Genomic DNA, 22,926 nt, shown 5'->3' with positions numbered 1-22,926 from the left:
ATAAGCTAAAATGGCTGAATTTGAAGAAAGGATACACAAAGCTCATTTAAGGACTTCATATGTTCTGGATGGTGGGGGTAGGGTGAGGAGTAATAATATGCAATGAATTTAGAAGTCTGAAGACAACATTTCAGGAAATAATGCCAAAAATATATTGCTTAGAACCATTGGCAAGAGAGTAAGGTACTAATCCCCATAATTCTTAGATTGCTTACAGAGATGAACCCAAGCTTAAAACAAAATGTGTAGTGTTAAACTTCAGAATTTTATTACCAAACAGTTAACATTCCAGGAGGGGGGGGGCAGGGGGAGTCTTTACCTATAGAAGAAGATCAACATGATTAACCCAGAATTATTCACTGTCCCTGGGAAATTAAGTAAGAGATTGGAATGTAATATTCCAAAAAGCAAGGGATATAGGATATATCCCCAAAATATCCCCAAATTACATATCCTGAAAAACTAGGTGTAATAAATAACTCCCCCCCCACAAAATATGAACTTTCAAAAAAAAAAAGAAAGCATTTGAGTTATGCTACCAAAAAAAATTAACTATAACTTGAAAGAGCTCCAAAAGAGAAACACTAGAAAGTTAAACTACAGTTAACAAGAAAAGACTAGTCAATGAAGTCGATTCTTTCAAGCTTCTTGGACAAGATAAGGTAACATTTAAGAAATCACTGAATTCTAAAGAGAGAACAAAGAAGGATCATTACTAAGGGGAAAAGATTTAAAATGAATAGTATTCGAAAAGCTATGGGGTTGATAAGATTGTATGGATAAAACGATGTTTTTAATATATAAAATCTTTCTTTTAGGGAATAAGAAGATCTAACTCAAATGGAAGTCACTTGAGTGCAGTCAGCAAACACGAGGCAGATAGGAACTGGAGATCCACTCCCATTTAGGATGTGTCAAAGGAAATAAGGGAGAGTAATGTGTTTGGATGTGGGACTGTGAGACACTATTATAAGGGAAAGGGGTAAGGGTGTGGGGAAGACTGATCTTAACCTGTGTGGGAATTTATTGTGATTTGGGGAATACCCACCTTTGACTAAGGTTAGAAAGCCTTAGATCCTCAGGGTTTTTCTCTGTGTAAGCCAAGCTGGAGCTGCCCCTCCTCCTCTGTTTTAGCTGCAGGGGCCTCAGAGCCAGGATAAGCAGTGCAGATGAAAACCCCAGGCCCCAGGGGTTGTGCTGCACATGCAGAGGCCCCTGGCACGCAGGGGGCACAGCTCCCTTGAGCCCTGGGTGTGGTATGCATGGCTCCCTTGAGCCCACCAGCTGAGGCCCTAGGGGCTGCCAACCAATTAGCTTGGTGATTGTGTGCAACCTGGCCCAAGGGTCTGGCAAGAGAAGAGGTTTATTATTCAGAAGGCAGATGTGAAAGGGGGGAGTTGCAGAGGACGAAAAGGAGAGGACTGAGAAAGAGGACTAAGAGGAGGCTATGGAGAGCAAACACAGCTGATGGTGAAAGGGAGGACTGAAAAAAGGCGGGTTGGTACTGAAAGCAGGTGTGGTAGGAGGAAGCCTGAAGGAGGACTCTACAGAGATAGACAGAGGAGTAGAGTAGAAAGGAGAGGGGAAGCTATGGAGAAAGATAAAACACAGTCAGATCATATATTTTACTTTTGTTATCTTTATCTCTAAAGATAACATATAAATAAACCCTGTGTTTGTAACTGAAAGAGGCTATTTCTTGTGGTCTGGGAGAAGCAGTTGGGGATTTTTTAAATGGCCCTTACAGACTGGCTTAGGCAGCTAATAGCCAGCCAGTTCAGTACACCTGGGGTGGGCACTAGAAGGGAGTACAGTGTGACCACACCAGGAAGGGTCTTGGAGGCAGCTGAGATAGCAGAAGAAGCAACATCTTCAGGATCTCTCAATTCAGAGATAGTAAGGGGGTCATTCAATTGGTTAGAAAGAATTGACGGAGCCATTTGCTGGGACTGGATGCAGGTGGCACTGATTGGCAATTCCCCACATGCAGTTCTGAATCACAGTTCCTGGGTAGAGACGAGCACTTCTTGTTGGTCAGAAGGGAGCTGTAGCCCTGGTCACAGTTCTAAGGCAGAAAGGAATACCAATGTTTACGTGTGGAAGAGGGCAAGAAACCTAGGAGGAGTTACAGATTTTCTGAGAGGAGTGTTAGTGTATTTATCTGTGGGGCAGCAGGAGCACTTCCTGGGTAAATACCAGAGCACATACCAGGAAATTAGTCATCATACCTCTCCCCAGATCACACCACATTGGAAACACCAAAAGAGACATGAAAACACTGAAGAACATAACATCATAAGATAACAACAATAAATTTGTTTAATAGTAAAAGAGGCACAAAAATTAACTGATGAAAGGAATGCCTTAAAAAGGAGAATTGAGGTAAAAAAAAAGTTCACTGAAGAAAATAATTCCTTAAAATTAGAAATGGGCAGTGGAAGCTAATTACTCCATGAGACATCAAGAAACAAATGGTCAAAAGAAAGAAAAAAATAGAAGTAAATTGGAAATATCTCATTAGAAAAACAACTGACCAGGGGGCAGCTAGGTGGCACAGTGGATAAAGCACTGGCCCTAGATTCAGGAGGACCTGATTTCAAATCTGGTCTCACACACTTGACACTTACTAGCTATGTGACCCTGGGCAAGTCACTTAACCCTCATTGCCCCGCAAACAAACAAACAAAAAAAAGAAAAGAAAAGAAAAAGAAAAGAAAGAAAAACAACTGACCTGAAAAACAGATTATGGAGAGAGAATTTTATGAATTATTAGACTTCCTGAAAGCCAGGATCAAAAACAAAAAGCCTAGATATTATCTTTAAAAAAAAAAAAAGAATTATCAAGGAAAACTGCCCCAAAACCTTAGATCTAAAAGGTAAAATAGAAATTGAAAGAATTCACATTACCTCCTAAAAGAGGTCCCAAAATGAAAACTCCTAGGAATTTTTTTACCCCAATTCAGGAACTCATACGTCAAGGAAAAAATATTGCAAGCTGTCATAAAGAAGCCATTCAAATGTTGTGGAGCTACATGAGATTTACCAGCTTCCACATAAAGGAGTGGAGGGCTTGGAGTATGATATTATGGAAGGCAAAGGCAATAGAATTATAACCAATAATCACCTACCCAGTAATCCTCAGTATAATCTATAATAGCAGCCTGGTAGGCCTGGGCCCAGTTAGGGATGCTTTGGCTCTGAGGGGGACACTGACTATGGAGAAATATGGTTGATCACCTTACTGGGGTCAGTTAGAGATTACTCTTTCCTTGGAGAAGCAAAGTAGTTAATTAACCAGGTAGTGGTTAGTCATACAGATAATAAAGCAGATATGTCAGGGTCACCTAGAGAGCTGGGGGCCTTGAATTTACAGCATGAGATTAATTGGGAGCCAGTCATGTTTGCTATGTGATTAGGACCAGGTAGTGACAATAATCTCTGGCTAGCATCATCATTTTCCAAATAGTTATAACTTTTCAGTCCTAAGTCTCTTCCCCCATCCCCTTCCCTTCTCTATAAAATTGTCATCTTCTCCTTTGTTTGTGGAGTTGAAGTTCGGACTTCTCCTCCAAGCCATACCTGTATGTGTCAACTGATTAAGGAACATGCCATAAACCTGTACCTCCCTGGGACTTGAAGTCTAGGCTTCTTCTCATACCTCTGTATGCCAAATAGTAAAAACTTTTACTTAAATTTTGATTGGATCATGTGGGCAAGTAATTCTTTGAAAGAGGAATATTTTCAGAACCAATTTCATGGTGACATAGTCCCATGGAGGAAAAATGGATATTTAATAAAATAGAGGACTTTGAAGCATTTTTGATGAAAAGAACAGAGCTGAGCAGAAAATCTGACATTCAAACACAAAACTCAAGAGAAGCATAAAAACAAAAATATGAAATTGTAATCATAAGGGATACAATAAGCTTAAACTGTGTACATTCCTTTATGGGAAGATGTTCCATGTAACTGCTAAGTACTGTATCATTAACTGGGCAGTTAGAAGGCATCTACATAGACAGAGTGCATAAATGTGAGTCTATTATGTTAAGATGATTTTTTAAAAAATGAAGTCATGAGAATGGGATGCACTGAGAAAGGAGAAGTCAGAATTAGGATGGAAAAAAAATTCTCATATAAAAGAGGGATGTAAGGGAGGCATTTTCTTTTTTCTTTTTTCTTTTTTCTTTCAGATTTCCCATCTAAAATTCATCATCAGGAAGTCACAATGTAGATCACAAATAAACACTCCTCAGAACAACAAAAAAGAAAAAAGAAAACCCCAGAGAACAACCACGTGGTTCAAGAGACATAATCATCACAGTGTTATAAGGTCTGAGAGACTGGTCGGTCTCAAGGCAGCAATGAAACAGCCTATAAAATGTCCAACCTTCAGTTAGCTTCTAACACCATTTAAAAAAAAAAATATGTAAAGTAGGAAGGAAATGGCTGAGTTGCCCCCCCCACTCCCCCAGCCACCATAGACTTTTTTTTTTTTTTTTGGCCAGGCAATGGGGGTTAAGTGACTTGCCCAGGGTCACACAGCTAGTAAGTATCAAGTGTCTGAGGCCAGATTTGAACTCAGGTCCTCCTGAATCGAGGACCGGTGCTTTATCTACTGCGCCACCTATCCACCCCCACCATATACTTTTTGTTTTTTGTGCTGGGCAATGAGGGTTAAGTGACTTGCTCAGGGTCACACAGCTAGTAAGTCTCAAGTGTCTGAGGCTGGATTTGAGCTCAGGTCCCCTTGAATCCAGGGACAGTGCTTTATTCACTGTGCCACCTAGCTTCCCCCCACCATATATTTTCTGATTGAGCCCATGGCCAAGATGACCAGCAGTGACCAAGCCAGCTTCTGAAAAGCAAAAGAGACTAGACAGACAGTGACTATGCTGAGTTGAAATGGCTACCACATTCAGGTTTTGTAGGAAATTGAGGGTAGCAGCCAAGCAGCCCTTGGCAACTGTAGTGATGAAGTCTTCTGCAGAGTCAGATGGGTTAAGTTTCCCTGAGCCCACGAAGCACCTGGTTTACCTTTTGGCCTTGAGCCTGGCTGCTATGTCACTATTTTTTTTTAATTGAAAGGGAGGCTATCTAAGTGTGAAAGGAATTAAGTAAAACCTGCTGCGAACATTACATACAGGTTTCAGGGCCAAATGGACAGAAGTTATTTGGAGCTACTTGATTGAGAGTGTGATCCTCAGAAGCAGTTGCCTGGAGGGAGACATGGCTCTGCAGCAAATTGGGGTGGGAGGAAGGAGGCTCAAGACCTTCCAGTTCTTCTTGCTTCATTGCATTGTTTTGCCCTAGGCACTAAGAAGAGATAGCCCTAAGGATGGTTATGGGAGGGAAAGGGGGAGGATACCATTAGCCTACCCTTCCCACTCCCAAAAGCACCTGAAAGCCTCTCTGAAAGTAGAGAAATTGCACCTATCTAAACCAAAATCCATCACAGAAGATAGTGGCTTCCAAATCCCTAAAAGCTGAAAACAGAAGGTAGGGCACTTTCCTTTCTGGGCCTTTCTCAATTCTATACTCTGCTGAGAGCTCTATGTCCATGGGGTTAGAAAGAGTTAGAATTAAAAGCAAAAACACAAAAAACAAACAAACAAAAAAAGACAAGAACAACAAGAAGAGAAACCAACAAAACCAAAGAAAGACCAGCTCCTGTGAGAGACCCAGGTAGGGAAAGAGCTGGTTGGGTACATTCATTTTCATCTGGGAAGGGACATGGTGGGGAACCTAAAGGGAACCGAGAAGGAGTTTTCTGGCTTTCACTGCCTTCTTCCCTAGCCTTTGTACAGTGCCCTGCCCACACAGGAAGAGGCAAGTGGTGCAAAGAGAAAGGCCTCCGGCCACTCGGTGAAGGTAAAACACAAATTTACATCCCATATCAGCAGCCTTTGTTTGAGGGATCCCTTTAGTGAGAATCACCAATCCACATTTAGAATCTTAAATTACACAGTTCTGGCTGACTGGAGACTTCCCTGCCCTGAGTACAGACAGCAGCCACTCCCACTGGAAGAGAAAAATGTCCTTATTTTCCCATCAAAGCCTAGTTCCAAGAAGAGGTAAGGCTGTTTTTCATTCTGGGTATGTAACAAGTCGGCCTGCTGATATGGGGGCCTCAGTGTCATCAGAGCACTCCCAGCAGCAGGTGGCCTGAAGTATCTTTGATCTTCTGAGTTCTCATTTCTGCTGTTTTTTAATGTGATGACAGATTTTAAGTATTTAGAAATCCAAATTAGCTGGAACCTCTGCTTACAACTTCAAGTGGTAGGGGCTTCATGGTGAGGGGCTGGGACGTCTGCCTGAGGGTAGAAGGTTTCAGCTGCACCTGTTGCTGGACTGGGTTATTATAATAAGTTACTTTTCTGTACACCTGAGACTGAGCTTGGGTATTAGGGTATAGGTGAGGAGGTGGGGGAGGGGGCAATACTTCTGGGGCATAGGGATAGCTGGGACTGCGGAAGTTCATGACACCTGGAGCGGAGAAATAGGTAGGGGTAAGCAGCTGCTGGGGTGGTGGCTGTCCCCAGGACATGGACACTGGTGGCGGGTACAGACCCGGGTTAGGTAGAGTTTCTGGCGTCTGATGGGAATATAAACCAGGGTGGGGGAGGTGCATTTCTGGTTGTACAATCATGCCTTGAGCAGGCTTCGGTGTAGGGTTGTCACTGTAGGTGTAGATTGGTCTCCGGAGCTACAGTGCGTCATAGTAGTGCCCTTCCATGATATTGATGTGTACAGGGAGGGTATGGACGCGTCTCTGACTCTGGGATAAATATCGTTCGGTTTGACTACCTGGAGCACTCATTTCTTCCATGTGGCTAAACTGAGGTGGAGAGCCTGCTCCCAGGTGAATGTGTTTAGGAGTACCTTGAAGCTCCCTTGGTTGTAGAAATTGAGGCTGCCTTGGGCTCCAGTTTTGTTCGGTCAGATTTAGTTGGGTCATGTCTTGCTCCAATACCCCTGTGCTGGAATCTGCTGGGGCCTCCCAATTCCCAGTCTTTGAGGGTGGGGGTGGGGGGGTAGTTGCAAGGGGTGGAGGTGGAGGGGCCCACCCCTCCGCAGGAGGTGGCACTGCCTCTGCTAACTTGCTTGCATCTCCAGCTTTGTTTCTGGATCTTTTTGCTTGAGAGTAGGACTTCTCAACCTGTCTGTCAGGGTGTTGGTAGTTTCAGGGGGAGGGGGAGGAGACTCATAAACTGCTTCCTGTTTTTCAGGGCTGTTCCTAAGCATTAGGAGAAGACTCCATTTTGGGGGGGAACAGGTGAGTAGATGGTGTGTATTCCAGGTGCCAAGAATGATAACCATGTTCATGCCTGACAGAGTCATTAGAACGAATGCTACCAGGCCCACCATTTTCTGCAGACCTAAACCTGGTCCTTCCTTCCTTGTAGCTTCCAGATTGAGAATAGTTCCTAGATGTAGACATTCTGCTTGCACCAGCAGCACTATGATTGATGAATGTTCTTGGTGGCAAGGAAGATCCCCCAGGACCTTGGTTACAGGAAGGCTTCTTTGGCTGGTCGTTGTCCCAGTTTGGCTCCCTCTGTAGAGAGCTTCCAATCCTGGGTTTACAGAATCGATGAAGTCTGACATCATCAGAATTGTGAGCTGATTGAATATCATAACCATGGAGGTCTATGAGCTCCTGCCAAGACTTGGGTGCTTGTTCATCTTCTCTGAACTTGTCATGTTCCCATTGGCCCTCATCCTTCCACAGCTTATCCTGATATTCTTGTGGTCTGACGTCTTCTTCTTGGGTTTAGCCTCGGGTCATGCTCAAAGAAGAGCCCTTTCCTGGAAATGCAGGCAGGGTTCTTCTGATCATCATCATCCAAATGCTTTGAGACCTTTTTATACACCTTGTTTTCTGCAGGTTCTGAGTTCTCTTGCCCATCTTACTTTGTCTCTTTCCAGTCACAGTGCCTTTTGGGTCAGGCTTTTCTTATGCCTTCTCTTCTTTTGCCAAAGAATTAGCAGCATCATTAGCTTCTGACTTTAGCTCTACCTTGGACCTTTCCTCTTTGCTGTAATCTTCCTCTCCTTCTGAATCCTCTGTACTTTCATAATCTGAGAGAACAGCATCACCTTCACACTCGACTCCTTGGGACTTTGGAGACTGCTTCCTTCTGCCCATTTCGAGGTGAGGCCCCTGATTGGCCTTGCATTGAGGAAGAGGAACCTCTGCCTGGCTGGGCCTGCTGCCTCCCTGACACAACCCTGGGAACTGGAGCTATCCCATGCCCGAGGCACTCCTTGTACTCTAAGTCCTGCTAGGCTCGCTGCCACCCTAGGTCTGATATCTTGCGGAAAACCGACCCGTGTCCTTTGCATTTCCTATTGGAAGGGGAATTGGGGGTGGTAGTTTGCAGTGCTTGAACCTCACTCTCATTAAAGTTGGTTCAAAGAGGGAAGAATACTTATACATACTCAATTGGGTACAGAAATCTTTCTAGCCTCACAGGGAAATAGTAAGGAAAGGTGATAAATGATATTGGAGTGGGATAAGAAAAGAGAAGATGGATTTAGGGAGGCAGTACTTAAAAGCAAAAGAAAACTTTTGAAGAGGGACAAGATAAAATGAGAGAAAGAAGAATAAACTGAAGAAAGTAATCATAACTATTTATATATTTATTTAGGGGTTTCCCTAAGTTAAATATATAAAGAAATTTTCACATCGATTTTTAAAACTTTGTGTTCCAAATTCTCTTCCTCACTCCCTCCCCACCCCTCCTTAAGAACTCAAGCAGTTCAATATAGTTTATACATGTGCATTCATGCAAAACATTTCCACATTAGTCAAATTGCAGGGGAAAAAAAGACAAAAGAACTTTAGAAAGAGGAACTAACAAAAAAAAATTATACTTCAATCTGTATTCAGGTAGCATCAGTTCTTTCTATGTAGATGGATTGCATTTTTCATAAGTCCTTCTGATAGTATCCTGATCATTATTTCTTACAGTGCAATAGTGTTCCTTTCTAATATCATCCCACAATTTGTTCAACCTTTTCTCCAAGTGATGGGCATCACCCCAGTTTCAAATTCAACTTTTTTTAAATCTCTTTTAGGATACCAATGTAGTAGTGGTATTGTCCACTTTTTGATTGAATTGACATTTTTTCCCCTGAAATATTCTACTCAGTTTTGCTGGGTAGGTGATTCTTGATTGTAATCTCAGTTCCTTTGCTCTCTGGAATATCATATTGCATGCCTATAATCCTTTAATGTTGAATCTACTAGATCTTGTGTTTTCCTGACTGTGGCTCCACAGTACTTGAATTGTTTTTTTCTGGATGCTTACAATATTTTCTCCTTGACCTGGGAGCTCTGGAATTTGGCTATAATATTCTTGGAAGTTTTCATTTTGGGATCACTTTCAGAAGGTGATTGGTGGATTCTTTCAATTTCTATTTTACCTTCTGCTTCTAGAATATCAGGGCAATTTCCTCTGACAATTTCTGGGAAGATGATGGCTAGACTTTTTTTTATCATGATTTTCAGGCAGTCCAATAATTTTCAAATGATCTCTCCTGGATCTATTTTCCAGATCAGCTGTTTTTCTAAGGAGATATTTCACATTACCCTCTATTTTTTCATTCATTTGGATTTGCTTTATTGTTTCCTGATTTCTCATAAAGTTATTAGCTTCTATTTGCTCAATCCTAATTCTTAAGCAGTTGTTTTCTTTAGAGACCTTTTGTATTTACTTTTCCATATGGCTTTTCAAGCTGTTGACTTTTTTTCATTGCTTTCCTGTATCACTCTCATTTCTCTTTCCATTTTTTCCTCTACCTGTCTTACCTTATCTTCAAAGTCCTTTCTGAGAACTTCAGTGGCCTGAGACCAATTCCCCCACCTACTACTCAAGACTGCGTCCTGGTTCTGAGCATGGGCAACACCATAGAATTCTGCCTCAGCACCAGCCGAGACCCCTGTAATCTCCTCCTGGCCAACCGCTTGACCCTCTCATCAGATCTTGACCTGAGTTACAGAAGTAGCTACCCCTGAAGCTGATTCGGAGACTCTGGAGGTCTGTTTCTTTGGTGCAGCCAGCCTGGGGCTGGATCTGTGTCAGTGTGGCCTGGGTCTGGGCTCCACTCTCACCTGGTACAACAGACCTTTCTTGCTGACCTAAGCCATTTTGGGCTGGAAAATCTCACCCCATCCTTTTGTGGGTTATGCTGCTCCAGGAATTGTCTTATGGCATTATTTGGAGCTATTTGGAAGGATTGTGGGGAGAGTCTGGAAAGTTACTGACTTTCCTCCACCATCTTGGTAATCTTGGTAACTGTTAATGTGAATGGGATGAGCTCACCCATAAAATAAAGTCTGGTAACAGAATGGAGTAGAAATCAGAATCCAACAATCTTGTTGTTTACAAGATATACACTTTAAAAAAAGACATACATTGAGGTAAAATAAAGGTCTGGAACAAAATTTATTATGATTCAGCTGATGTAAAAAGGGAAGGGTAACCATCAGAATCTTAGATAAAGCAAAAACAAAAATAGACCTAATTAAAAGAGATAGTCAAAGAAACTACATTTTGTTAAAAGCTACCATAGACAATGAATGAATACCAAATATTTTATAGTAAGTTTCTCTAATAAAGGCCTTATTTTTCCAATGTAGATGTAACTGAGTTAAATTTATAAAATAATAGCCATTCACCAATTGATACCTGGTCAAAGAATATGAAAAGGAAATATTTAAAAGAAGAAATAAAAGGTATCAGGTCATATGAAAAAATGCTCTAGATTGCTATTGATTAAACAAATTCAAATTAATACATCTCTGAGATACCACTTAACATCTATCATAAATACTTTAAAAATGGTGGAAGGGATATGGAAAAAATAGGTACACTAATGCACTGTTGCTTGAGTTGTTCTAGTCATTCTGTAGAACAAATTTGATCTATTCACAAAGGGTGATAAAACTATGCATACCATTTGACTGAGCAATACCACTACTGTGTTTGTTCTCTAAAGGGATCAAAGAAAAAGAAATTTTATATTTGTAGTAGCTCTTTTTTGTGGTGGTAAAGAATTGGAAATTGAGGGAATGCTGGGCTGAACAATTGGGCTATGGCTGAACAAATTGCTTCATATGATTGTGATGGAGCACTATTGTACACCAATGAAATACCCAATTTAATCGGGGGAGGGTATGGTTACAGAAAAAGAAAACAAACAAAGAAGCAAAAAAAAAATAGCAAGATCTATAGGAACTGATCCAAAATAAAAGAATCAGGAGATCACTGTGTATAGAAACAGTAATGTAATAATGATCAACTGTGAAAGACTGGGCTACTCTAATTAATGCAATGATCTAAGGTAGTCCCAAAGGATTTGTGATGAAAATTGCTATCCACCTCCAGAGAGAGAACTCATAAACTCTGAGTTCAAATCTAAGTATATTTTTTTCACTTCTATTCATTCATTCATTTGTTTGTTTATATACTTATTGATGATATGGCTAATATGGAAATATGTTTTATGTAATTTCACATATATAATTGAAACAAAAAAGATGATTATGCCAAAGCTTTCATTTCCAAAAAAGTGAAGTTAAATCTCATTATAAGCCCCAAACCCTGTGTATTAAAAATTTCAAGCCACATATGTATGCTACATAACAAAAATAATTTACTTTTATCCTTCTGAAATAGCAACTCAAAGAAATGAAATTCAACCTGTAATTTACTTCTTTTGACAAAAAATATTTATTAGTTTATTATTCTCCCTTAGGATTCCCTAAAATGTAATCAATTACTTTCATTTTAACCATACCAAAAATTCAGGAACTTTTTTTTGGTGAGGCAATTGGGGTTAAGTAACTTGCCCAGGGTCACACAGCTAGTAAGTGTCAAGTGTCAGAGGCCGACTTTGAACTCAGGTCCTCCTGAATCCAGGGCCAGCGTTTTATCCACTGTGCCACCTAGGTGCCCCAATTCAGGAACTTTGAGAAGATACCCAAAGGTTATATATATTTGCTATTTTGTTTCTATTGAACGACTTATAAGATAACTTTCATTTTCATATTTTAAGTAGTGTCCAATTCTAACCCAACTAATCATAGAATGCTCAGATATCTTGATTAAAGCAATCAAAAGCAAACTGTATGTGGATCCTTAATCATGTATAAAAGGTCATAATGGCTTTGATGAAGGATGATTCACTAGATGAAAGTAGATAATGCCACCTGGGAAATACCACTTTATTCTTTGTCTCTGTCTCTGTCTCTCCCTCCCCCACCCCAATGACCAAGTGATAACAATGTCAACTTAGAAGTCTGTAAGATCTGGGATTCACATTATCATTGGTAGCTCTGGCAAACAAAGCTAGTTGTAGTGGCCTTGGAACAATAATGGCTGACAGCAGAATCTATATTGGGAGATGAGAACCATACAAAGAAGTCACATCATAGTGACAACCTAGTCACATTAAGAAAAGGGAATTTTAGCACTCCAAGAGCACCAGCATAAGAACTGTATGTAGGACTTAGCATACCTAAGGACTCCACAAAGGGAGAAAATTTTTTCTAGTAACTGATCTGTGAGTTTTCCCTTTAGGAAATCTGATTTCTGAATCCACTTTCCCCAAGGACCTTATAAATGAAAGAAGAGGGTATGCCCAGATTTTGGTGTTGGGGTGGGGATGTTTCTTTAACAACTGTCCTGGCTATATTTGCTTAGTAAATACATTTTCTACAAGCTAATTAGGTTTGCTTTTTAATAGTGAATAGACACAAGTTGGGGCTGACAAGAAATAGTGCTATAAATTCTAGCAAACCTCAGTGTTACCCCTAAAGCCCTGAAAGATATATAATAGCTGTATTTTGGTACACTGAACTTCAAACAGGAAGGTCCAGGGAACATGTATAGCTTCATCAAGTTCATCACAATAGTAAGTAGCAGTACTGGTATTTAAACTTTGATCATCATAGCTTATATGCATTGCCATTTCCATTGCACTACTCTGCTTCTATGGTGCCACCAAAATGCAGAGTAACCATATTGAATTATTAGGGTGATCATAGGGGTTTAATGTTTTGGTGGTCACTCTAGGCCCTAATTAAGTGCATGTTCTGATTTTTCCTTCTGGGTAGTGTTACCAGACTTGTGTGGTGGCTTTTTTGTTTAATGATTCTTCCTTAGTCGTATAACTGCTCTACTTTGTATAATCTGAAAGGGGAAAAAAAAGAAGCCTCCTATGGGTTCATTTATTATCTCTATGCAATTGACTCATAAATCTACATTCCAATATTAATCCATCTGGTCTTGGATCCTTATCTGCTTGATAGTCATCACCAGTCTAATATCCCATCAATATCTCAAACAATATGATGAAAGTAGAACATATAAATTTTACCCCTAAACTTGTTTCTTCTCTAAATTTCACTGTTTCAGTGTGAGGCATTACCATCATATCAGTCACCTTTGTAACATATTTGTCATTGGCTATCTCTTCTTCACATTCTTATTCAATCAATTGCCAAGTCTTATAGATTATATGTACAATATCTTTCACATATAACCCCTCACACAGTTGTTACTCCATTTTAGGCCCTCCTTACCACTCTCCTACATTCTCTAATAAGTTCTCTAATAGTAATAGATTAATTGATTCTCCTGCTTTCAGTCTCTCCCATGTTCTTCGAATCCATATTCCATGTAGCTGAAACTACCTGAAGCACAAGTCTGACCATGTCATTCCCCTGTTCAAGAATTTTCATTGTCTCATTATTTTCCCCAGAAAAAAATTTAAACTCTTCTGCCTAACATAGTAGAAGACAGTATATTGCTCTAGGAATAAGACAGATAGATGTTCCAATACCATCTCTAATGTTTACTAATCGTGAAATAATGTGAAAATCACTTGAAGAGTTACATAAGTAAAGTCTTTGATATGACTTAAGGACCTTGTTATTAATGTGTATGCCTTTGTTAGGATGACTTTCACTTTCTAGGGGTTTCATCCTTCAATGGTGAAAATAATTACTATAGACACAAGTTTTGGGTAAGATTATTATCAATTTATCAATTTCTACCACTAAGGGATTGCTTTTAGCTTCTTGTGGTCCCAAGAGAGCGCATGGCTACCTATCCAGGTTTTTTATGCTTTTTCCATAAGAGACAGGTCTATGGCCATCTCTTTCAGACCAAAGACCCCCTCCTCGTTGTCGGGTCTTGTTCATATACCCTTTCATTGTAGGAGGTCCATCACACAACAAACAAATCTAATTAGTTAGCAGTCAAATCTAATTGGTTGACATGACTTGAAGGATGGTTATATTAAAATAAAGTCCAAGGATGACATCAGGGAAAGGAATGAAAGATCAGTACTCAAGATGGTCACAGCAAAATAGTTTAATCTAGGTGTGGTTTAATATTATTAGTAAAGTCCTTGGGCTATCTAGACAAAAGAATCTGTCTCCACCTAAAGCTCCTTTTGTTATCTTGGGTTTGGGTAAGTTTGACCTAGATAAGATGATTGAATCTCTCTAGGAGAACTTGCCTTGTTATGGAGGGGGAAGGAGAACTAAGAAAAGGAGATCTCTGTGTCCCCCAAGACCTTGATTATTAATAATTATTTCTCATACTCCTCACCTCTCCATACTCCTAGCATGCCTAAAGTATTCAAAATATTAGTGTCTAAACTGGCATTTTTCTAGCTTGGTATACAAGTAGCACAAAAATAGTTCATTCCTAATGGATATGGTGCCTGTGATCTGTGTAGCAGATTGGGAAGTTATTGAGTTATATGACTTACTCTCCATCCTAGCAGGTATTATACAATTGTATTCATGAATTGCTGAAAAGTGTCAGGTGCATCAGCACAAAAGGCAGTATACATTATTCATATTATGTGAGCCATGTAAGTCTCCAAGGAGAATACATATTATGTGCTATATGCTCCTCTGGTCCAGCTTGATGAAAATAGAAGTGTGCCCCATTGATTAAGAAGCTATGGGATCAGAGACAATGTGTACTAGTTACAGATGGTGATGGTTTTAGGGGTTAGCAGTTTTAGCACTGTCTGAGCTCACAGAAAAGCTCTTTGTCTTCAGCAAAAGGACTAGTATCACTATGGATGAAGCAGATGGTTAGATAAATTTCCTCTGAAGAGTCATGGCAATAAATTCTTCAAGGAATTCCAATCAGAGGTTATAATCCCCAATGTTTAGGACCACTTTGAAAGCATGTGATAGGCGAAAGAGGCAAAGTTTAAGCTTCTGGGCTCATGAATGCCTCAGCAAAATTCTGGCAATGACTTTTGTTTGAAGGTTTAATGGACAGTGAAGTGTGGTGATTGGCTAATTAATTGAATATACCCTCATAGTCCTAAAGGCAGTATTCTGGGCCATGGATAATATAACAAGTACCTTAGGTATCTTCTTTGGGCAGAAATTACAAGCAGATTAAGTTATATCAGTTCTGGTACCGATGGAAAATAGAAGGATGGTGATGGTATAAAGAATTAATTGTTATTTGAGGTTTTTATGCCTTGGTGCACACTGGCCTGGGGCTCTGAAAAACACATGGTGCTCCACCCACTGGTTGTAGCCATTGCCAGGACTCTGGCACCTCACGCCCTCTCCCCATGCCTACATGGGCCTGGCAAAATTATAATGATTGGAAGCCTAGTGAGGGCAGTCATGTGACTGTCAGAGTGGCCATCCCATTGGCTGGGGCTGTGTGGGGTGTTTCTAGGTTTGGGGGAGGAGAATTGAGCATTCTAGGTGGGAGCTGGAAAGGGACAGGCATTCTGCTGCATATTTTCAGCTGATTCTAGGGCAGTGGTATTTTTTCAGGTATTATAATTTCCCTTTCCTCATTTTATTTCCTTTCCCTTGATCCTACTGATCCTGTTTGTGTGTGTGTTTTTTTTTTAAGTTCGTTCTTGTTAAAATAGATCTTGTTCTGTTTTGAGGGAGGCTGCCGGTCTCCTTCCTTGCCCCAGTATTGCAGCGAGCCGCTTAGCTAGCACTCCCCAATTAAAAATTGGTCCCCACAATGGTAAATATATAAGTCAGTTATTCCAGCTGACTGTCTACCTAGGCCTATAGTGAATAGATCTCTTAAGTGATATGGATCAAGCAAATCAGTCATTTATATGGGATGAATGCCAGGTTGGCTATAGACATCCTCAGGTAGGGTCAATTTTAAGTCCAAAAACTTTCAGGGATTTTGTCTTAAAAGGATTTAGAATCCTTTAAAGGATTCAGCAGTTGGGGAGATTAAGTGCTATAGGCAGGAAGAAATTTCCATTTGGTTAGAACTTTATAAGGTAGAAATCAAGACTCCATTTGAAGGGATTTTATTTAATGAAGATGGCCAGAGATAAAGCCAGTTACTTTTTCATTAGGTCATTCTTCAAGTAGTTTGTAAGACCATAGACAAACCACTCCATTAGAATGACTATTGTTCCAGTTTACAGATTCACTCTCTTAACAGGAAAGGAATTCATCACTGACCCCTACTTTCCACCCCACGCCCCAAAATTTTTAAATCTGTGGATTGGTGGTAATTGCTTGAATTGTCTGCACAAAGAAATTTGTGAGTTCCAAGATATTATTTTCCATTTCCTCCAATCTCTTCTATTCATTCGCCATAATGATCTTCCCAATAAGTGGGGCATGATCAGACCAATTTTAACTTGGTTATTGGAGAAATACTTCTGGTGAATGTGTAGGTATAGATTTATTCAGACTAGGAACTCAGCCAGGAACTCTGCTTTCTTACATCATTTTGTAGGCCTGATCAACTATTTCATGAGAAGTTAAAGTTTTCCAACTGCTGCTAAAGCATTTTCCCCCCCGGGCTACATTTATCTGAGAGCAGTGTTTGAAAGCTTTCTTCAAAAGATGGAGAAACTACAAATGGAACTCAGTGTTTTCTGGATTTATCTAACAAATAGTACCAGTCTCATAAGGAACATTTCTCAGTGTTTTGGGGGGAACATGAAAATTTTTTTGTGGTTCTGAAGGAAGAGCCACCACAGCATTCCTATGAGGCCTGATTGGAAAGCATCAGCTAATCAAATTATCATAAGGAAATTCTGTGTAGACTCATTGAGTTCAGAAGTTTATGGCTCTAATATCTAATCTTTTTTGGATTCTCTTATCTTTTTTTATGCATCCATGGGTAAAAGTCATAATGAGTGACTGATCAAATTAACCAAGATGGAATAGATTGGAGGAGATAATTAAAAATTATTTTTACACCTTGAACATCATCAATCATGCAGATTTTGACAAAATCTCAGATTGTTGAAGCTTGATGAATTCTCAGAAATCAATATTTACAGTGGAAAGAAATGAAATCAAAGTCATGATACCTTCACCTTTTCTTACTACTTATTTCTGTCTTCCCCACTTTAAGTTCATAGAAAAAAAGGGAATCCAAAGGATAGGACACTATATCTATAACCTTCTGAAAACAGCCAGCCAGCCAGCCAGTCAGCCAGTGAGTCAGTTAACAAGCATTTATATCCTTGGCAAGTCATTTAAACCCCCTGGGCCTTAATTTTCTCATCTGTTAAACTAACAAATTGGACTAAGAACATCAGAGGTATTTTTATATGTAACTTTATGATCTTGTGTAACTATCCACTCTAACCTTCTCATTTTAACAAATATAGAAACTAAAGCAGAAGGAAGTGAAGGAATTTAACCCAAGTCACAAAATGAGTTAGTCGCAATTAGGACAAGAGTCCTTTTCTCCTGATGCTAATTGTAGTGCTATTTGGACCATGCCTGAATGTTTCCTGCTGAGAAGTATTAAATGTACACACTGAATTCAGTATATTCATAATAATTATGAAAATAATAAATCTAGGAGGAATAATAGAGGCGGAAAGAGATAGAGGTAGAGAAACAGAGACAGAGAGGCAGGGGGTATTTTCTAAGGGAGGCATTGTGCTAATTACTAGGTGTTTTTGTTTGTTTGTTTTGAGGCAATTGGGGTTAAGTGACTTGGCCAGGGTCACAGAGCTATTAAGTGTTAAGTGTCTGAGGCAGGATTTGAACTCAGGTACTCCTGACTCCGGGGCCGGTGCTCTATCCACTGCCGCTAATTACTAGTAATACAAATTGCTGCCCTCAAGAAGTTTACATTCTAATGGAGAAAGACAATAGGGAGCTGGAAGTCGAGTTTAGGGGTAATTGGTGTATCTGTGCAGGAACATGATTGGGAAAGTGAGATAGAGACTCGATTTTCAGGCAAGACAGGGCCAAAGCTCAAATAACACAGTCCAAGGTGTTTCCAATAAAGAAAACCATAATTTTTGACTAACAATGGTTTGAAGATGTTCTCCAGGAAGATATGTAAAAACATATCATATTCTCTTCAATCTAGCATTTGAAGAAAGTGAAAGCTCAAATAATAAGAAACACTGATATATTCCAAGTCAATGAGAAAGAGATGTGACAAACATTACCTTCTATATAAAGCCTTTTGAGAATTATTCCCTTCATTCCTCACTGTCAATTGGGTTCGCTCACTAGTCATAGAGATAAAGTCTGGATATGTGATTTTATTGGTTTGCGAAACCTTCTCCCATTACAAGTAGACCCTTTAACACATTTCAGGGTCTTCATTTCCTTGTGTTTTTATTCCCAGTGCTTACACAGTACTTAGCACATGTTTTTTTGACTGATTAACTAAATTATTGAATGACTAAAGGACTTGCCCAGGGTCACACAAACAGTATGTTTACAAGATGATACCAGATCCTAGGTCTTCCTGGCTTTGATGATAGCTCTCTAGTCTCCAATAACATTGCTGCCTCTCTCTGCCTCTTTAGCAATGCCCCTAATTAAAAAGAAAATGGAGCCCCCTCAAATCTATTCCATGCTAGTTAATTTCTTAATTTGAAAAAATAAACATGTTTAAATTCTTAAATATAGCCTAGGCTTGATTCTTTCTATGAACCCTAAATGTTTAACTTCTATCTCTGTAGCAATTTGCAGTTTGAAAGTAGATTTTGTAACTGCAGTATCAGGGAGCTCAGTAGCTAATCCTGGGTCCCTTCAACCTCAAAACACATAGGGATTAAACTTCCTTGCAAAGATCAGAATCAATCAATGAATCAAGACTTTATTAATAATTTACTTACCTGTGACTGCACTAGAAGCTATGAAAAGAAAGACAAAAATAAAATTATCCCTCTTTTTTTTTTCAGGGCAATGAGGGTTAAGTGACTTGCCCAGGGTCACACAGCTAGTATCATGTGTCTGAGGCTGGATTTGAACTCAGGTCCTCTTGAATCCAGGGCCAGTGCCTTATCCACTGTGCCACCTAGCTGTCCCCAAATTATCCCTGTCTTAAAGAATCTTACCTTATACAGGAGAAGACAACCTATATACATGAGTATATATGAAAAATGTATGCACATATTTGTGCTTACATGTACATATATACATATATGTATATGTGTATAAGCACATTAAATAAATACCAAAGAATGGAAATTGTAGGTTGCCTTGCTGTGTAGTCAATAGAAAAGACCTGATTTTTAGATAACTTAAGGAGTGCTGGTAAACTCTAAGTCTATAAATTGCAGGGAGGATGATAGCCTGCATTGGTAAAAGGGGTTTTCCTCATCTGAAAATTACCTTGTTCAATGAAATTCCAGATCCAATATCTATTCCCAAATTTTGAGTGGAGGCACCTTCAGCTAGAGGCAGCAGGAAAGATCTCAATTTGGAGGTGGTATTTGAGTGGAGCTTTGAAAGAATGAATGGAGAACGGAATAATTTTTTTCATGGGGGACAGCCTGTTCAATAGCATGTAGGTGTGAAATGGTGCTTTGATTGTGAGGAACAGTAATATAGCCTATTTGGATAGACTAAAGTGTGTGCAAAAGGGAAGAATATATAGAAAGGAAGAGTAGATCCAGCTTCCAAAGGGCTTAAGATAAAAAAAAAAAGACATTTTTTTTTTTTGCTGGGCAATTGGGGTTAAGTGACTTGTCCAGGGTCACACAGCCAGCAAGTGTTAAGTGTCTGAGGCCGGATCCGAACTCAGGTCCTCCTGACTCCAGGGCCGGTGCTCCATCCACTGTGCCACCTAGCTGCCCCAAGACATTTGTTTTTGATCCTAGAGGTAATAGATACAAATTGGATTTTATAAGGCAAGGATAGTGATATGGTTTACTTGTAGTTTAGGTATGTCAATTTGTTGTGGAGGATGAATTGGAGAGGAGAGAGATTTGAGGAAGGAAGACCAATTCAAAGGCTATTTTTTTTTTGTGGGGCAATGAGGATTAAGTGACTTGCCCAGGGTCACATAGCTAGTACATGTCAAGTGTCTGAGGCTGGATTTGAACTCAGGTCCTCCTGAATTCAGGGCCGGTGCTTTGATCCACTGCACCACCTCACTGCCCCACAAATACTATTTCAAAAGTCTAGGCTGGAGGTGATGAGGAGCTGAATATAGGTGATGGCAATATGAGGAGAGAGAAGAGGAGAGATTCAGGAGATATTTAATGATAGATTCAACAAGATTTAGCAGCTCCTACATACATACATTTCTATGTATGTATGTAGGAGCTGCTACATCTTGTTGAATGTTTATATGTGTATATGTATATATATACACATATATGTACCCACAAAGGTATGTACACATATAAGGTTTTGTATGTGTTACTTTAATTTCTTTATGCATCTGTGTATATGTATATGTATGTATATCACAGAGAAAAAGAAATTAATTATATCTGTGGTGGATAGATGGACAGTATGTATAATTTCTGTAATTATTCTTCTACTGAACTGCTAGAAATGAGAAAACAAAAATTTCAGGTTTTTTTTTTTAATTGCAGTAGCCCTTTCTTCCTCAAAGTTCATGGGAATCAGAGTATTCTAGAACTGAATAGAAAAGGGACTTAAAAGTCATCTAGTCTGAATACCTTCTTTTCCAGACTAGGCAATTGAGGCCCATAGAGGTTTAGCGATGTGCCCAGGGTCATAGACATAATAAGTGGCAATTGAATATAAATCCTCTGACTCCAAATATAGAACTTCATTTTCTCTCACTGCACTATAAATTCCTGGCTTTAGAGTTTGGCAGAAAACACACACACACACACACACACACACACACACACACACACACACACACACCCCTTTCCTGTTAGTCTATTAATTATCTAGTATTCAGAAATCTGTGTCTTGACCTCAGTCTACTGAGAAATGGGTAGAAGAAAGCTGCGTGGAAAGAGATGTGTATATTTCACTTTCCAGGTGCACAGTGAGCAACCAAATGCCTTTCAGCAATTTTATCTAATTTCTGCCTGCCATAAACAGAGTGCCAAATGCCGAAGTGCTAATTCACAAACATGATTGCTGGCTCATATGCGCCTAAAAACTTGGAACTGCACTCGATTCCATCATGCATGCACCTCTCAATACTTAATGGGAAAATATTGTGCCATCAGGTCTTTAATTTTTAAAACTTTTAATAGTAACATGGTCACAGTTGAAAAATACTTCCTGGGGACTCCAGCTGTTTTTTTTCTCTCCTGAAAACTTTACTGAGTAACCAAACTTAAATAAAATCCAACCACCACCACCACCAAACTCTTGCCTCAGACAATGAGATGAAATACTTTTATAAGACTTTTAATTTTATTCTTGGATTCTTCATCTTTGTATGGTGATAGGAAAAGGAAAAATTCTAATTGAAGTTAACACCCCCTCCAAATTCTAAAACAATACTACATGGCTTTCAGAAGAACTGATTTTTGTGAGTTGCTAAAGATAATAGTTGGCAAAGATATTTGAATATATGCATATGCCCTTATGCCTAATAAAATTATTTAATCATCTACCACAAATATGCAACATTCAATATATTATATTGCATTTAGATTAAAATGTATATTTATATGAAATCAATAGAATGGAATAAATAATTCAAAATTAGTACCAAATTTCTATAATAGTTTTAAAAAAACAAAATTACATGTAAAGTTTATTTCTAAAGAACAAAGATTTTTTGAAAAATTATAGAGCAATGTGTTGAATAATGGGAATAGATGTACACTCCTCACCATCATTATTTTGATGGATTTGTTATTTCACGAATATTGTTATTGACTCTCCTGGTTATAAATTGCCTAAAATCCATATCATCTTATCCTGTGAATTTCTCTTAAAAGTTTACTCATATATTTTCTACAGACAATTCATCTGGTGAACGAGTAAGCTTATGTTATCTTTTCTAAGTTTGTCAATATTATATACAACTCAGTTGTAGTAATTAGGCAAATATTTTTTCATAATACATAAAAGTTGGCATGAAGAATTATTTTACACAAATTGTATATGTGATACAAAATATGTTGATCTTGTAAGCTAAAGAATTCTTTATAATAAGCAATAATGATTTTAAAAAATAAAATATAAAAAATTAGATTGGGAACATATATACATATACACATGTGTAATGTGATAAAATAATGGGATTTCGAAGATACTCAAAGACCCACCTGGAAATTAATCTAGACTGACTGAATCCAGTGAGAGTGATTGACTGATGATTAGCCTACTTCAAGTTAACTGGATTGTAATCACACTTGGATATCCCTTAAGAAGGTATTGTTCTCAGAAGCTAGACTGTGAACTCAACTTGAGAACACCTTCAAAACCAATGGATTTGGATGACGCCAACCAATCAGCTTGAAGCAGTGTGTAAGGACTGCCTCTGTTCCAGACCTATAAAAAGCTTCTACAATTGGCTTGCTGGAAAGTTCTTGATTAAAGCAGGCTCTGGGAGGAGGACTAGAGGAAGAACCCAACCAGGCTGGAACTCTAGGCTAGATAGGCTTTTTCTTAACTTTATGAACTCCTTGTGAATATCTGTATGCTTTAATAAATGTTTAATGCCCAAAGACTGGTGCTGA

At 39.1% G+C, this 22,926-nt stretch overlaps 1 pseudogene; it reads right to left on the bottom strand.

Moving 5' to 3' along the window:
- Nucleotides 1-6,247: 6,247 nt before the first annotated feature.
- The window catches only part of LOC122754632, a 74,113-nt pseudogene continuing 57,434 nt past the window's right edge, over nt 6,248-22,926 (bottom strand).

This window comes from Dromiciops gliroides, chromosome 4, assembly GCF_019393635.1.
Source record: "Dromiciops gliroides isolate mDroGli1 chromosome 4, mDroGli1.pri, whole genome shotgun sequence".
In the NCBI taxonomy this organism is placed as follows: Eukaryota; Metazoa; Chordata; class Mammalia; order Microbiotheria; family Microbiotheriidae; genus Dromiciops; species Dromiciops gliroides.
This window is presented reverse-complemented; position numbering and strand designations above follow the sequence as displayed.